Raw genomic sequence first — 17,349 nt, forward strand, 5'->3', positions numbered from 1 at the left:
ATTTTAAAATAAAGTAAGTCTGGGTGGGTTCCCTGTGGATACTGTGGACTTCGGAGGAAAAAGTTATCAACAGTAATTCTATCATAACTGCCGTTTTCTCCTTCAGGGTCCACAGTTGTATCCACAGGATATACATTGGGATGTCCCAAAGCAGTAATTAAGGGAGGGGACGCTCCTGATTGGATAGGAGAATCCTATGCCCAAACACAGCATCCTGAGAGGCAAAGGTATCATAGGCATAATGTCTAATAAATGTACTTATGGAAGACCATGTTGCTGCCTTACAGAGTTGCTCAGCTGAGGCACCATGTGTGCTGCCCATGAAGGACCTACTGAATGGGTGTAATGGCCAGAGACATTTTCCGGGATAGGGAGATCGGCTTGAGAGTATGCTTCTGAGAGAGCCATCCAGCCAATGTTTGCTTATTGGCAGGCCATCCTCTCTTGTGAAATCCGTATAGGACAAAGAGAGAGTCTGTTCTTCTGATGTCACTGGTACGATCCACGTAGATCCTTAGTGCGCAAACTATGTCTAGTGTATCATCTCCCACAGAGAGACTATTTCTTCATTTAAGATGGAACTTTGAGACCACCTTAGAAAGCTATCCAGATTTGGTTCGGAGAACCGCTCTGTCTGGACGGAATACCAGAAATGGGGGCGGCCACACGACAGTGCCCCTAAATCTAAAACTCTTCTAGCTGAAGCACTTCCCAGTAGAAAGAGAATTTTAGCTGATAACCATTTGAGATCTACGCAATTCAGTGGTTCAAATGGAGCAACTTGAAGAACCATGAGAACCAGTTATAGGTCCCAAGGAGCTGTTGGTGGTACAAACGGTTTCTGAATGTGAAGCATTCCTTGTAAAAGTGTGAACATATTGTAGATTTGCAATTTTCCTTTGGAATCAAATAGTTCATGCTGATACTTATACCTTCAGGGAAGTTATGCGGAGACCTCGTTCCATTCCAGCTTGCAGGAACGCTAGAATTCTTGAAACTCTGAAATATCTTAGATCATATTTTCTGGTAGAACACCACTGAAATATGCATGCTATATCCAGTAATAGATGCAAACTGAGGATGGCATCCTTGCTTTAAGTATCATTTGAATTACTGCTTGTGAAAAGCCCTTTGCTTTTAATATGGATGTTTCAAGTGCCACGCCGTCAATGACAGATGATACAGGTGTTCGTAGAGTCAGGGACCCTGAATCAGTAGATCTGGTCGTTGACGTAGTAGTAACACTCAACAGCATAGTAGGAATAGCCTCTGCAGATCTGTGTACCAATGCCTTGGTGAGTACCATGTACTGTAGATGACCCAAAGTTCCAGGACATTGATTGGCAGACAACTTTCCTCCCTGGTCCAACCCCCCTGTAGAGAGTATTGCTCTGTCATGGCTTCCCAGCCTTGGAGACAGGCGTCAGTTGTCAGAAGCACCCAGTCTGAGATCCAAAAAGGTTGACCTTTATTTAGATGAGCCGTCTGTAGCCACCAGGCTAATGACTGACAAACTTTTTGTGGAATGGTCGTTGTCTGACTTTTTATCGTCTAATGCTGTCCATTTGGAGAAAATCTGATGTTGAAGGGGTCTTGAATGGAACTGGCTGTATTCTACCATGTCGAATGCCAAGACCATTGATCCCAGAGTTTGCATTGCTGCATGAATGGACACTCTCTCTGATTGTGTAGTAATCTGCGAATTCTCATCTGTATCGTGGATATTTTGTCCAGAGGTAGAAAGATTCTTTGAAGGCTGGTATCCAATACAGCTCCTATCTGCATCAACTGCTGGTATGGAACTAGGGACGACTATTGTCACTTGTATATGGCAATTGAGAGTTTTCTGGGATTGTGCCAGGATTAGCAGGTCGTCTAGGTATGGGAAAATATTTATTCCCTGATGTTAGGGTACTTTGACCACTCTAGGTCTGGTCTATCAACTCATCAGTCAGAATTCTGTACTTTTAGCAACTGGTTGGAGGTCAGAAAATGAAAAGATCACACACAGGTTTATGTGTAACCTAGACAGATCATGCTGACCTGCCCAGGGCCCGTTAGGGGTTTATTTTATACTTCGTGAACAAAGAAACGATGTGTGCCAATAACTTTAGCAAATCAGAATATACCATGTATGTCTTGGAATATGAAATACATCAACTGTCATATAAGATTATAATTAGCAATTAGAGCATCTTTGAATATGTTTTATTGCTTCTCGTGCTTATCAGCCTTCCGGACATATAGACAAGACATCCTTTCTGATGGTCAAATGGTCAGGGTCCCACTGTTCTCGATGTTCAGACATATTGGCGATCTGCCTGACTGGCCTTGAATACATCTTGTGTTGTATGCCCTTGAACAATTAATGCTTTTGGATATAATATTCTGAGTAAATAGATTCTAAATATCTGTGCAGTATTTAAGGATTCATCAATACATTTGATGTGATTAACAGTAAATATCTTAATCAATGCGAAAAAGCTTGTCAATATATTATTGTTATACTACGAAAGCTCTTACACTATCATTTCCCCTCTTTTTGATTCTACTTTTTCCCCCTATTCTACCTACACTAGGCTACATTAGTAATCCCTGTCATGATTCCGGCACCTATGTCACCACACTGGGGTGGGCAGTCTGCCATTAAATGCCCTCATGGCAAGAAAACTAATGCAACAAGTTCCCTATTCTACAGAAGAACCTCTTGGGCATTTCTGATTGCGTTCATCTTGTTTACATGTTTCCTGAACTTGCAAGAAAAAAAAAAATTCCATGCAACCAGCCCTATTTCCTGTGAAAATATTCCACCAGTGACGCTGCAAGTTATTCTTTAGCTGTGTGGCCATGTGTTTCAGTTCCCCAGCTTCTACTACTGATTGCATCTGCGCATGTCTTGTAGAGTAATTAACTTCCCTTAAATGCTCTTCCAATTTTTCTGTATTGTTGATTATATTAATGATGTCCTGTATGCTCACAATTATGTTATGGGGGGGAAGAGTTAATGGCTTAAAAGCCTGGTCTAGGTAGTCAGTCTGATCCTTATAGAAAGCAACGGTCTGATTTTTCCATATTAGATGTGTCACATTAAACAGGCACCCTGAAAAAGGGTGTGGTAACTGGTATAGCTGGGTGATCTGTTTATCATATGTAATCATACAGACTAGTTGTGGTGCCATTTCTATGAAGATGTCATATTTTGGGTCAGGCAACTCCCAATTACAAACACTAGTAGGATTCCTAAGCTGACATGATTCTGGTATGTAAGTAGTGTGGGGACATGCCAGCCCATTATCAGTGCTAGTGCATAGGGATAGGTCATGAGTTTTGTTTTCTGGATCAATATACTGCCCTCTGAACTGTGGTGTCCATAAATCTGAGTTACCTGCTTTTGTGATGAAGGGTACTGCTAAAATGAAGTATTTACACATGAGCTTAGGTTCTGTTATGTTGTAGGTTTCAATTTGCCCCCAACAAACCTCGTGTCCATATAGCCTGACCCATAATTCAGATGCTATATTAAACATTTTTCTGTAAACCTGTATGTTCCCAGTCATTAACTGGGTCTGGGCTAGATTCTTCTGTTGTTCCTGATACACAGTTCTTATAGAACATTCTGAGAAGGGGTTTGGTAGATTGAAAAAGGCGCTCCTGATGAATGAAAAGTCCTGCTGCCTCCCCTTTACACCACTGGATTAATCCCAAGAATAATCCAAGGAAAAAAGAACTAAAGGGGGTGTGTGGGTGAAAGGAGTTGGCGCTGGAAAGGGGGTGGGAGAATAGAACTGATGATTCAGTTGGGAAGTTTATGGATTAAAATGATGGAAAAATGAATACTTATCTGTGGGATTTTTGATGAAATTCTGATTCTTAATAGGGAGACGTTTTTCCTCCAGGAAATGGTGAGATCATGAGACCTGTGGGATTTTTGATGAAACTCTGATTCTTAAAGAAGAGACGTTTTTCCTCCAGAGAGCGGTGGGATCATAGGACGAGGTGGTATGAAAAACACAAATTAAAGGTTTTATTTCAAGGTGGGAGATCTTCAAATCAATACAATGGATGTTTAGTAGTAATTAATATATGGATGAAGTTTAGGAGAGGTAATCATACCTCACTTACAATACTGTAAGTGAGCGAGGTTTTAAGAATCAGAATTTCATCAAAAATCCCACAGATAAGTATTCATTTTTCCATCATTTTAATCCATAAACTTCCCAACTGAATCATCAGTTCTATTCTCCCACCCCCTTTCCAGCGCCAACTCCTTTCACCCACACACCCCCTTTAGTTATAGAACATTCTGTCCACTTAAACAAACTAGAGATGTTTTTGGTCAATTTTAACGGGTTCATAAAAGAACTATTGACCAAGGTTAGAAAAGAATGATCCCAATTAATGACCTTTAAAATTGGATTGAAGGCAGGGGGCATCCATTTTGCCTGCATGTGAACTACTCTTTCCATATCACTGCCTGCATCACTCATTTTGTTAGTCAGTGTTTCTATGTCTATGGAATTTAGTGCCCCCATTGTTGCTCCTGCCCCTCCCAACAGGATATCATACCATTCTCTTTTTATCTGGTTACACTTAGAGCCTTTGGGAAATGAAATATTAAATCGATGTAGTGTCCTGAATTGTTTTATTCCCACCTTCTGATAGGTTGCTGGTATTTTAACCAAAGTATCATTCCTTATTTCTGGCTTATTTTGCAAAATATTAAATTTTGATCTGTGTCCTGTGATATTACCAGGGAAACTGGATATGTTAGTACACACAATTACTGTGCTTGAGTGGTCTTGTGCGGACAATTCAGTTTTAAAAGGTAGTTCCTTAGAGCCATTTATACAACTTGATATGGCCTGAGTTACCCCCTTATCTCTTATTGGGTTTGTGAATGGCTCTACACAGCATTTCATCTTAATTTTGGTACCACGGGACAATGTGAATGTGGTGCGGTTACTTGGCAATAGAAACAGATGCACTAATGCACCAATTTTTTTTCTTATATATTTTTCCTTCATTTATAATCTTAAGAGCTTTACATGCTCTCCACCATTTTGCATCTTGCTCTGACATGTTTTTTGGTGTCTCATAAGTGAGAACTCCTCCCTTTTTATAAAAGTAAAAATAAACAGAGGTTTGTGTGGTTAGATTATAGTAATTACACCGTTGGTCATCAAAACTCCACCAGCAGGAATCTGGTTTTCCTTTACCGGGAGTCCTATCATGACACTCCCTTTCCGTAAACCAGACCCCTGGACTTATAGCCCAAACCATGGGGATTACCCCTAACAACAGCCAAAGGATAAGCAACTTCATTCTCCTGGTTGGAGAGTCACTGTCAACTTCTTCGAGTGGGAGGCGTGTACCCAAGTATCGCGACCTTCCACCTTAATCGAGGTAGGCGTGGTTAGCAGCACTTGATATGGACCATCATATCTTGGTTCAAAGGTCTTTCTCACATGTCTTTTCAAATAGACCCAATCTCCTGGATTTAGCTTATGCGCAGCTGATCCTTCTGGGTCTGGAATGGAAGAAAACACTTGGCAATGGAGGTTACTCAACGTTTTACAGACCTCTTGTACATAACCTGTCAAATCACCATGATTATGTTGTAACTGTTGTGGATAATAACAACCTGTTCTTGGAGCTGATCCAAACAATATCTCATATGGAGTTAGCTTGCTAGGTCTCATAGGTGTGGTCCTAATATTAAACAAGACTATAGGTAGGCATTCTGGCCAAGTTCTTTTGGTTTGTGTCATAATTTTCTGTAGTTTTAGCTTAAGGTCAAAGTTCAGACGTTCCACCCTCCCACTGGCCTTCGGCCTGTAAGGCACGTGGAAGGCCTGCTGTACCCCCAAATCTTTCATTATATGCTGCATGCCTTCTCCTGTGAAATGTGTACCTCTATCTGATTCTATAACCTCAGGTACCCCAAATCTACAAACTACTTCGGCTATTCGTTTCTTTGCAGTAGTATTTGCTGTGGCTTTGCTCACTGGCCCGGCTTCGGTGACTAAACATGTCCATTGCTACTAGTACATATTCATACGGACCGCTTCGTGGCAACTGTATATAGTCAATTTGTAGTCTATGAAATGGGTAAGAGGCTTTGGGTATAGTTCCTAGAGGTGTCTTGGTTCTTTGTCCTGGATTGCGGATTCCACAGATCCAGCATCCTGCTACAAAGTTTGTTGCAGCTTTGTTGAAGCCTGGAACTATCCAGTGCTCTTGTACTCTGTTCACCATGGCTTCCTTTGAATGGTGTACTTGTCCATGAGCTACTTGTAACATAGGTGGAAATAGAGCTGCTGGTAGACAGTACTTCAATTCTCTTGATTTCCAGAGTCCATGTTCATCATCTTCTGCTCCCAATCGTGTCCATTTTTCCTTGTTGAATTTTGATCAACTCCTCTTCACTGGGCATTTGCTTCATATCTTGAGCTACTAAGACTTGCTCAGATCCTTTTGATTGTAAGGCAATTCTCTTGGCTTCTGCATCTGCAAATGCATTTCCTTTAGCTTCCATGGTTTGGCTCTTAGTATGTGCTTGTACCTTGATTATTCCAATCCTTTTAGGTAGTTCCAATACTCTAAAAAGTTCCATAATCAAACTGGCATGTTTGATGGGTTTTCCATTTGCACCTTTGAAGTCTCTACTTTTCCAAATCGGGCCGTAATCCTGGGACACTCCCCAAGCATAGCATGAATCCGTGTAGATGTTAGCTGTCATGTTTTCAGTATGTATGCAGGCTTTAGTCATTGCTATGAGTTCTGCTTCTTGTGCTGACATGCTTGTTGGCAATGGTCCAGAATCTATGACTTCAGTTTCAGTTGTTACTGCATAGCCTGTCCTTGGGGATCCATTATCACAGTATCTTGATCCATCGACGAACAGGTTCATGTCTGGATTGTCCAGTGGTATATCTTGGACATTAGGAAGAGGTAAAGTCTCTAATTCCATGAGGGCTAGGCTATCATGTGGAATTTTTCGTGTTGTATTTTCTGCGTCTGTAGCAGCATTTTCCTCCTCATGCTTCATCTCCTCATCTGACGATTCACCATCATCACCATTTCCCCCTCTCCTCCCCTCTTTTGAATCGTTGATGGGAAGGAGTGTGGCTGGGTTTAGTACAGTACATCTTGTGATGGTGACATGGGAGGCGCTTAATAGTGCTACTTCATATTTGGTAAGTCTGGCTGCAGAAAGATGCTTGGTTCTTGCTTGACTTAGTATTTCTGTTACAGCGTGTGTATACACAGTGGATGATCAAGCACAATGTCTGCCACCTTCTCCTTGAGTATTGCTGCTGCTGCCACTGCTCGGACACAAGATGGCGCTCTTCTGATAATTGGATCCAGGTGGGCTGAATAGTATGCCACTGGTCTTTGTTTTGTTCCGTGTCTTTGGGTGAGCACACCTAAAGAATGCCCTTTGTCCTCATGGCAGAGTAGGTTAAAAGGCTTCTTGTAATCAGGCAATTCCAATGCTGGGGCTGTTATTATGGCTTGCTTTAGTTTTCTCACTGCTTCTTCAATGGTGTCCCTGTTTTCTGCTGACGCCTCCTTTTTTGTTAACTCATATAGAGGTTGCATCAGTAGTGAGGCTGAGGGTATCCATTCTCTGCAGTATCCAATAAGGCCCAGGAAAGCTCTAATTTCTTTTAATGTTCTTGGAGTTTTTGCCTGAGTTATTGCTTTTGTCCTTTCATCTGTAAGGTGCCTTGTTCCTTGGGGATATACAATGTCCTAAAAAGACAACTTTTTGCTGTACTAGCTGTAGTTTTTCTTTTGACACTCTGCAATCTTCTTCTGCCAAAAAGGTGAGTAGTGATACTGTTTCCTTTTTGCACTTCTTTTCTGTCTGTGCAGCAATAAGCAGATCATCGACATATTGAACCAACTGGGTGTCTGTAAAGTGCAGTCTCCATTTCTGCAGGATTAATGCCATTGCTTCTGAGAAGTCTGACGGACTTGTTGCTCCCCCCTGGGGTAATCGTGTCCAACAGTATTGTTTACCTTCATGAGTGAATGTTAGGAACTTCTGGCTTTCTTCTGTAATTGGCACAGGAAAAAACGCGTTTGCTAGATCGATTACCGAGAACCATGCAGCTTCAGTTGGAATCTGATTGAGCAAAGTGTGAGGATTAGGTACTATTGGAGTATTGATAATCAGTCTTTTATTAATTTCTCTTAAATCATGCACAAGCCTGTATTGAACTTCATTTGTACTGGTTCGTTTTTTCACGGGAAACGGGAAAGTTAAATGGGGATCTGCATTCTTTAATGACCCCCACCTTCTTTTATTGTTCCACTTGCTGGGTTATGGCCTTTGATTGTGCTTCTGTGAGAGGATATTGTCTGATTGATACTGGTTGTGTTCCTGGTTTCAGCTGTAAATGTACTGGCTGAACCCGCATGTGTCCAACATCAGTCTTTCCTTTAGACCAGAGTTTTTCTGGTACTGCCTTCAACCAGTCAGGTACATCAACCAGATCTTGTTTTGGTGCTGGTTTGGAATCTTGTCTCATGTGATATATCTGTATGGCTGCTTCCATCTGTTGATGAACCTTCTCTGGTAACTTACTGGAAAATGTAATTCCTTTTGGTGTGTACTGTATGCAGGCTTGAATCAATTTTAGAACATCTGCTCCTAATAAGTTTACCGGGCAAGTACTAGAGGTAAGGAATTGGACCGGAATGGGAGTTTCAACATCTTCAATGGTTAATACCATAGGTTTACTTTCCTTTAATTCCACTGTAGTTCCTTCTAAACCACATTTTTAGTACAAGAAAGAAAACACAAAATTGGGCGCTAGTGTTTAAATCGGATGTTAGCCGCACGTTCCTGGGGCTTGGTTCCTCTGCCACCACTTTAATAGAACAAGAAATAAAAAACAAACTGAAACTGCTCTTAACATTCAATTATAGACATTTATTCACCATCACAATCATTAAAAATATTTATACAATCACCGGCCGGATTTCATATATTGCACAAACAATAAATATACTAATAAGGACCTTCAATGCCTCTATAACATGCTAATTATGTGTTATAGAGGCATTGAAGGTCCTTATTAGTATATTTATTGTTTGTGCAATATATGAAATCCGGCTGGTGACTGTATAAATATTTTTAATGATTGTGATAGTGAATAAATGTCTATAATTGAATGTTAAGCGCAGTTTGTTTGTTTTTTATTTCTTTCTAAACCAGTTGCTAGAAGTGTCTTAGTGGTCAGTAATTCACTTGGTACCTCCTGTTGCTGTAAAATTGTTCAGTTTGCTCCAGAGTCTATAATGCATTGATATTGGTGACCTGTTGGCAGTACAAGGGTCACCTGATCATTTTCTTCTTCAGATGGTGTTTTGGCAGGGAGGTACCTCGGGAAGCCACTTTTTCATGCTTTAGGTTTTTCTTGCTGGTTTTCACACCATTCCTTATATTTCCTGCAATTCTTTTTGAAATGTCCTTCTTGCTTGCAGAAATAACATTTTCTTTCATCTTGCTTGGTTCCTTCTTTTGAGTTTCTTCCGGTGGCCCCTTGTGTTGGGCTCCTGATATTCCACTTGCTTTGTTCCTGTACAACGTGTACTGTTACTTTCGGTATTGCATTCTTTTCTTTGGCTCTTCTTATTTTTTCATTCTCCCTTTCCTCCATTCCTTCTAGCACCTGAACTATTGCTTCAAGTTCCATATAAGAGGTTTCTGGCCAGACTTGGAACAACTGAGTTCTGTAGGCTTCTGACAACCCATTTAGGAATTTAGTCTTTAACAGCCTTTTATGTTGAGGGTTATCCACTGCATAACCTTCATCAGTGTGTCGTATAGTGACTTTATCATAGTAAGTTCTGATGGACTCAGTCTTTTCCTGTTTTAAATCTGAAGCTGCTGGTGCCCTGAGTTTCTGTTCATGACACCATCTTTTAAGCCTTGTCATGTACATCTTTCCACTCTCAAACGTTTTATTTTCCTCTGTCGTGGGAGGCCTCTATGGCTGGACCATCATTTGCTGCATCTGCTCTTGGCATGGTGCTCACTGTTTGGGCGGTTCCTGGTCCTAGTATAGCCTCACACAACTGCTGGTAGTCGACCCATGCTGGTGTTCATATGGTTTGAATTCTTTCCATACAGGCATAAAATGCTGCTGGATTTTTCCTAGGATCTGGGGACTTGGCAACTATACTTGCAATATCGTTGCCATACCATGGTTTGTGGTGTTGGCTTTGAACGATATATGGATCGTTCACCCTGGCTGCATCATTTGGGTTGCGTATTCTCTGCACTTGTACTGGATACAGAGAAATAGGCAATGATGACCGTCTTTCAGCATTTCTAGTTGCATAGATATCTTGACATGGTGGTTCATGGCGTGAAATCCAGTTTCCACAATTTGGGCAGTGTTCATATCCTTCTGGAACACAAAACAAACTGGACACAATCTTTCTGGAAAATGTGTCATTTCATTTTGTACTTTATGTACCTGGGCATGAAAAGCTGTAGAGGCTGTGTCTTGACCACTTGTTTCTCCTCTCCGTCTGAATTGCACCCTTTCGCTTATAGTTCCTGATTGTGGACTATTGTTTCCTGGACTCATAGCTTGATTCCAGGTGTCCACCACTCGTTTAAACATAAGGGGAGCTTTAGGTGGCCAATTTCTTTGATTTGATCTTGTTGGGGTTTCTTGTGATAAAGTATCAGGACACTGGGGCATGCTCTGTACACATGGCTCAGGTAAATCATTCGGGTTTTCAACCACAGATCCTTTCAAGATAGGGCTGACTATTCGCCACTCCTTTCCTGGCTCATCGCTTCTTAATTTCACTGTTAGTGAGCTTGTAGATGATTCCATTCTGTTCATACTAGGGGTACCTGGATGTGCATGCATGTCTGAGTATAGGGGTGCGACATAGAGTGGAGGTGCTGTTGCTGATGTTACAGGCAGTGAGTTTAACGCTGGTTGTGGTGCTATTGGGTACTCTGGTACATTGGGGAAATCATTTTCCTCATCTCTTCTACTATTTTCTGCTTCTAATTCTTTTGCTACAGTGATCCAGATGGTTACTTGTTCTCTACAATTATGTTTGATTATCCAACTCTTGTTACAGGAGGCAAATTTTTTCCCTTTCTCTAGGTCTGGTGTCCCCTCTGACGGAAAACCTGCTCTTTTGAAAATTTTACTTATTCCTTTCAGAGCTTTCCTCCCCTCCCTGTTACTTACAATATCCACGGGTTTGTCGGGCCCTGACATCTTTACAGACCACGCTCCCATGCCTGGGTGTGCATGCGCGGAACCCCTCCTGATGTGGTATTTTAGCAACCCTGTATGAGGGACTCAAAATCTCCTTGTGAGACGCTGACTCTGAAGAATTTCTTCTATCCTTGCACCTAAAGAACTCCTTAAATCCGTTAGTGGACAAATTACTGGGGTTGTAGTATTGCCCCTTCCTCCCTGTAATGGGGGAAAATCTATTAGTACTGCCCCCGAAGTGAGACCTGCATAATAGATTATTTCTTCTGGATCACTGAGGTGCGTCCCTATAATTATAGTTAAGTTACTCCAAGGGTCTATCCCCCTACCTATATTGACTCCTGCTTGTACCAGTACCCCTGTTGTCCCTTGTGTTCTTGGTAAACTCCCCACTATTCTTGGAATACGTTCCCCTTGTGTTTGAAAAATTATGTGTCCTGTGCACCTTGGGCAATCATAGCTGAGTCTCATTGCTTTTGGGTCTACCATAAATCTTATCCCTTGTTTCCTTACAGACAGTAACTGTTCTTTGTTACTGACCCAATCCTACCCCTCAACTGTCTTGCATAGGGACATACAATAGGAGAATGCAAATCACCTTGCCCCCCTTGTTCAACTGGGGTGCCAACATGCGTTCCCACTATAAGAGTAAGGTTTTCCCAAGGGCGGGTTTTTGATTTCCAATATGCACCGGGGCCTACTTGGATTGGTAGAATTCCTACCACCTTAGGTGCTCTTGATCCTACAGTCTGAATTACAATATATGCAGTACAATGTGTGCAGGAGAATCTAGTTACTGGTACTGGTTCCATTGCCTAGCAGACACCCGACTCCCCCACACCTTTTCAAAAGCATATCGGCAGAGTACATACAACAGTGCAAGGATCCCAAGACAAAGAGTGACAAGTATTATATCTGACAGATTCACAACCATCTCTTATATCTGGTTTTCCTGTCTTCTGAATACCCTCTCACTGCTATGTCTGTTATCTCTGTACGCGGCAGCTGTTTGAGCTGTACGGGCAAATGGGTCTTAGACCTGGGATTATGTGGTTCCTAGGCCAATAGGTTATGATATTAGACCAATCATTCTCAATGTAATGTTCCAACAATTCCCTTTTCTCTGACGTCCTAGTGGATGCTGGGAACTCCGTAAGGACCATGGGGAATAGCGGCTCCGCAGGAGACTGGGCACAAAAGTAAAGCTTTAGGACTACCTGGTGTGCACTGTCTCCTCCCCCCTATGACCCTCCTCCAAGCCTCAGTTAGATTTTTGTGCCCGGCCGAGAAGGGTGCACACTAGGGGCTCTCCTGAGCTTCTTAGTGAAAGTTTAGTTTTAGGTTTTTTATTTTCAGTGAGACCTGCTGGCAACAGGCTCACTGCATCGAGGGACTAAGGGGAGAAGAAGCGAACCTGCCTGCTTGCAGCCAGCTTGGGCTTCTTAGGCTACTGGACACCATTAGCTCCAGAGGGACCGAACACAGGCCCAGCCTCGGAGCTCGGTCCCAGAGCCGCGCCGCCGGCCCCCTTACAGAGCCAGAAGCAAGAAGAGGTCCGGAAAAATCGGCGGCAGAAGACATCTGTCTTCAACAAGGTAGCGCACAGCACTGCAGCTGTGCGCCATTGTTACTCAGGCACACTTCACACTTCGGTCACTGAGGGTGCAGGGCGCTAGGGGGGGGCGCCCTGAGCAGCAATGTAAACACCTTGGCTGGCATAAATACACCACATATAACCCCCAGGGCTATATGGATGTATTTTAACCCCTGCCAGAACTCGCCAAAAAGCGGGAGAAAAGGCAGCCGAGAAGGGGGCGGAGCCTATCTCCTCAGCACACGGGCGCCATTTTCCATCACAGCTCCGCTGGAAGGACGTCTCCCTGACTCTCCCCTGCAGTCCTGCACTACAGAAAAGGGTACAAAAAAAAGAGAGGGGGGCACTAATTTGGCGCAGTTTTAATACTAACAGCAGCTATAAAGGGAAAAGCACATTTTATAGTGGTATTCCTGTCTATATATAGCGCTCTGGTGTGTGCTGGCATACTCTCCCTCTGTCTCCCCAAGGGGCTAGTGGGGTCCTGTCCTCTATCAGAGCATTCCCTGTGTGTGTGCGGTGTGTCGGTACGATTGTGTCGACATGTTTGAGGAGGAAAATGAGATGGAGGCGGAGCAATTGCCTATTATAGAGTTGTCACCCCCTAGGGAGTCGACACCTGAGTGGATGAGCTTATGGAAGGAATTGCGTGACAGTGTCAGCTCTTTACGACAGACAGTTGACGACATGAGACAGCCGGCTACTCAGCTTGTGCCTGTCCAGGGGTCTCAAACGCCATCAGGGGCTTTAAAACGCCCGTTACCTCAAATGGCAGACACAGACACGGATACTGACTCCAGTGTCGATGATGAGGAGACAAACGTGACTTCCACTAGGGCCACACGTTACATGATTGAAGCAATGAAAAATGTATTGCATATCTCTGATAATACAAGTACCACTAAAAAGGGTATTATGTTTGGTGAGAAAAAACTGCCTGTAGTTTTTCCTGTATCCGAGGAATTAAATGAAGTGTGTGATGAGGCGTGGGTTTCCCCCGATAAAAAACTGATAATTCCTAAAAGGTTATTGGCATCGTACCCTTTCCCGTCAGAGGATAGGGCACGTTGGGAAACACCCTCTAGGGTGGATAAAGCGCTTACACGCTTGTCTAAACAGGTAGCACTACCCTCTCCTGATACGGCCGCCTTAAAGGAGCCTGCCGATAGAAAGCTGGAGAATATCCTAAAATGTATATACACTCACACGGGTGTTATACTGCGACCAGCAATCGCCTCAGCATGGATGTGCAGTGCGGGCCTGGCGTGGTCGGATTCCCTGACTGAAAATATTGATACCCTAGATAGGGACAGTATATTACTGACTATAGAGCATTTGAAGGATGCATTTCTATATATGCGTGATGCACAGAGGGATATTTGCCGACTGGCATCAAGAGTTAGCGCGCTGTCCATTTCTGCAAGAAGAGGTTTATGGACGCGGCAGTGGTCAGGTGATGCGGATTCTAAAAGGCACATGGAAGTATTGCCTTATAAGGGGGAGGAGTTATTTGGGGTAGGTCTATCAGACCTGGTAGCCACGGCAACTGCTGGAAAATCCACATTTTTACCCCAGGTAGCTTTTCAACCTAAGAAGACGCCGTATTATCAGGCGCAGTCCTTTCGGCCCCATAAGGGCAAGCGGGCAAAAGGCGCCTCATTTCTGCCCCGTGGCAGAGGGAGAGGAAAAAGGCTGCAACAAACAGCCAGTTCCCAGGAACAAAAGCCCTCTCCCGCCTCCGCAAAGTCCTCAGCATGACGCTGGGGCTTTACAAGCGGACTCAGGCACGGTGGGGGCCCGTCTCAAGAAGTTCAGTGCGCAGTGGGCCCACTCGCAAGTGGACCCCTGGATCCTTCAGGTGGTATCTCAGGGGTACAAATTGGAATTCGAGACGTCTCCCCCTCGCCGTTTTCTAAAGTCTGCTTTACCGACGTCTCCCTCAGACAGGGAGGCAGTATTGGAAGCCATTCACAAGCTGTATTCCCAGCAGGTGATAATCAAGGTACCCCTCCTACAACAGGGAAAGGGGTACTATTCCACACTATTTGTGGTACCGAAGCCGGACGGCTCGGTGAGACCAATTTTAAACCTAAAATCCTTGAACACTTACATACAAAGGTTCAAATTCAAGATGGAGTCACTCAGAGCAGTGATTGCAAACCTGGAAGAAGGGGACTATATGGTGTCTCTGGACATCAAAGATGCTTACCTACATGTCCCAATTTACCCTTCTCACTCAGGTTTGTGGTACAGAACTGTCACTATCAGTTTCAGACGCTGCCGTTTGGATTGTCCACGGCACCCCGGGTCTTTACCAAGGTAATGGCCGAAATGATGATACTCCTTCGAAGGAAGGGAGTTTTAGTTATCCCTTACTTGGACGATCTCCTGATAAGGGCAAGATCCAGGGAACAGTTGGAAGTCGGGGTAGCACTATCTCAGATAGTGCTGCACCAGCACGGTTGGATTCTCAATATTCCAAAATCGCAGCTGATCCCGATGACACGACTTCTATTCCTAGGGATGATCCTGGACACAGTCCAGAAAAAGGTGTTTCTCCCGGAGGAGAAAGCCAGGGAGTTATCCGAACTAGTCAGAAATCTCCTAAAACCAGGCCAAGTCTCAGTGCATCAATGCACAAGGGTCCTGGGAAAGATGGTAGCTTCTTACGAAGCAATCCCATTCGGCAGATTCCACGCAAGAACCTTCCAGTTGGATCTGCTAGACAAATGGTCCGGGTCGCATCTTCAGATGCATCAGCGGATAATCTTGTCACCAAGGACAAGGGTGTCTTTCCTGTGGTGGTTGCAGAGTGCTCATCTTCTAGAGGGCCGCAGATTCGGCATTCAGGACTGGGTCCTGGTGACCACGGATGCCAGCCTGAGAGGCTGGGGAGCAGTCACACAGGGAAGAAATTTCCAGGGCTTGTGGTCAAGCCTGGAGACATCACTTCACATAAATATCCTGGAGCTAAGGGCCATCTACAATGCTCTAAGCCTAGCAAGACCTCTGCTTCAAGGTCAGCCGGTGCTGATCCAGTCAGACAACATCACGGCAGTCGCCCACGTAAACAGACAGGGCGGCACAAGAAGCAGGAGGGCAATGGCAGAAGTTGCAAGGATTCTTCGCTGGGCGGAAAATCATGTGATAGCACTGTCAGCAGTGTTCATTCCGGGAGTGGACAACTGGGAAGCAGACTTCCTCAGCAGACACGACCTCCACCCGGGAGAGTGGGGACTTCACCCAGAAGTCTTCCACATGATTGTGAACCGTTGGGAAAAACCAAAGGTGGACATGATGGCGTCCCGCCTCAACAAAAAACTAGACAGGTATTGCGCCAGGTCAAGGGACCCTCAGGCAATAGCTGTGGACGCTCTGGTAACACCGTGGGTGTACCAGTCAGTGTATGTGTTCCCTCCTCTGCCTCTCATACCCAAGGTACTGAGAATCATAAGAAGGAGAGGAGTAAGGACTATACTCGTGGCTCCGGATTGGCCAAGAAGGACTTGGTACCCGGAACTTCAAGAGATGCTCACAGAGGACCCGTGGCCTCTACCTCTAAGAAAGGACCTGCTCCAGCAGGGACCCTGTCTGTTCCAAGACTTACCGCGGCTGCGTTTAACGGCATGGCGGTTGAACGCCGGATCCTGAAGGAAAAAGGCATTCCGGATGAAGTCATCCCTACCCTGATCAAAGCCAGGAAGGATGTAACCGTACAGCATTATCACCGTATTTGGCGTAAATATGTTGCGTGGTGCGAGGCCAGGAAGGCCCCTACAGAGGAATTTCAACTGGGTCGTTTCCTGCAAACAGGACTGTCTATGGGCCTAAAATTAGGGTCCATTAAGGTTCAAATTTCGGCCCTGTCGATTTTCTTCCAGAAAGAACTGGCTTCAGTTCCTGAAGTTCAGACGTTTGTCAAGGGGGTACTGCATATACAGCCTCCTTTTGTGCCTCCAGTGGCACCTTGGGATCTCAATGTAGTTTTGGGGTTCCTAAAATCACATTGGTTTGAACCACTCACCACTGTGGACTTAAAATATCTCACATGGAAAGTGGTAATGCTGTTGTCCCTGGCTTCAGCCAGGCGTGTCTCAGAATTGGCGGCTTTATCCTATAAAAGCCCTTACCTAATTTTTCATACGGACAGGGCAGAATTGAGGACTCGTCCTCAATTTCTCCCTAAGGTGGTTTCAGCTTTTCACTTGAACCAGCCTATTGTGGTACCTGCGGCTACTAGGGACTTGGAGGACTCCAAGTTGCTGGACGTAGTCAGGGCCCTGAAAATATATGTTTCCAGGACGGCTGGAGTCAGAAAATCTGACTTGCTGTTTATCCTGTATGCACCCAACAAGCTGGGTGCTCCTGCTTCTAAGCAGACTATTGCTCGTTGGATTTGTAGTACAATTCAGCTTGCACATTCTGTGGCAGGCCTGCCACAGCCAAAATCTGTAAAAGCCCATTCCACAAGGAAGGTGGGCTCATCTTGGGCGG

General features: G+C 44.2%; 1 protein-coding gene across 2 annotated transcripts in view; it reads left to right on the forward strand.

The window, feature by feature from the left end:
* EPB41L5 (erythrocyte membrane protein band 4.1 like 5) overlaps positions 1 to 17,349 on the forward strand; it is a 562,556-nt gene that overhangs the window by 529,732 nt on the left and 15,475 nt on the right. The window lies entirely within an intron of this gene.

Source organism: Pseudophryne corroboree, chromosome 7, assembly GCF_028390025.1.
Source record: "Pseudophryne corroboree isolate aPseCor3 chromosome 7, aPseCor3.hap2, whole genome shotgun sequence".
Taxonomy (NCBI): domain Eukaryota; kingdom Metazoa; phylum Chordata; class Amphibia; order Anura; family Myobatrachidae; genus Pseudophryne; species Pseudophryne corroboree.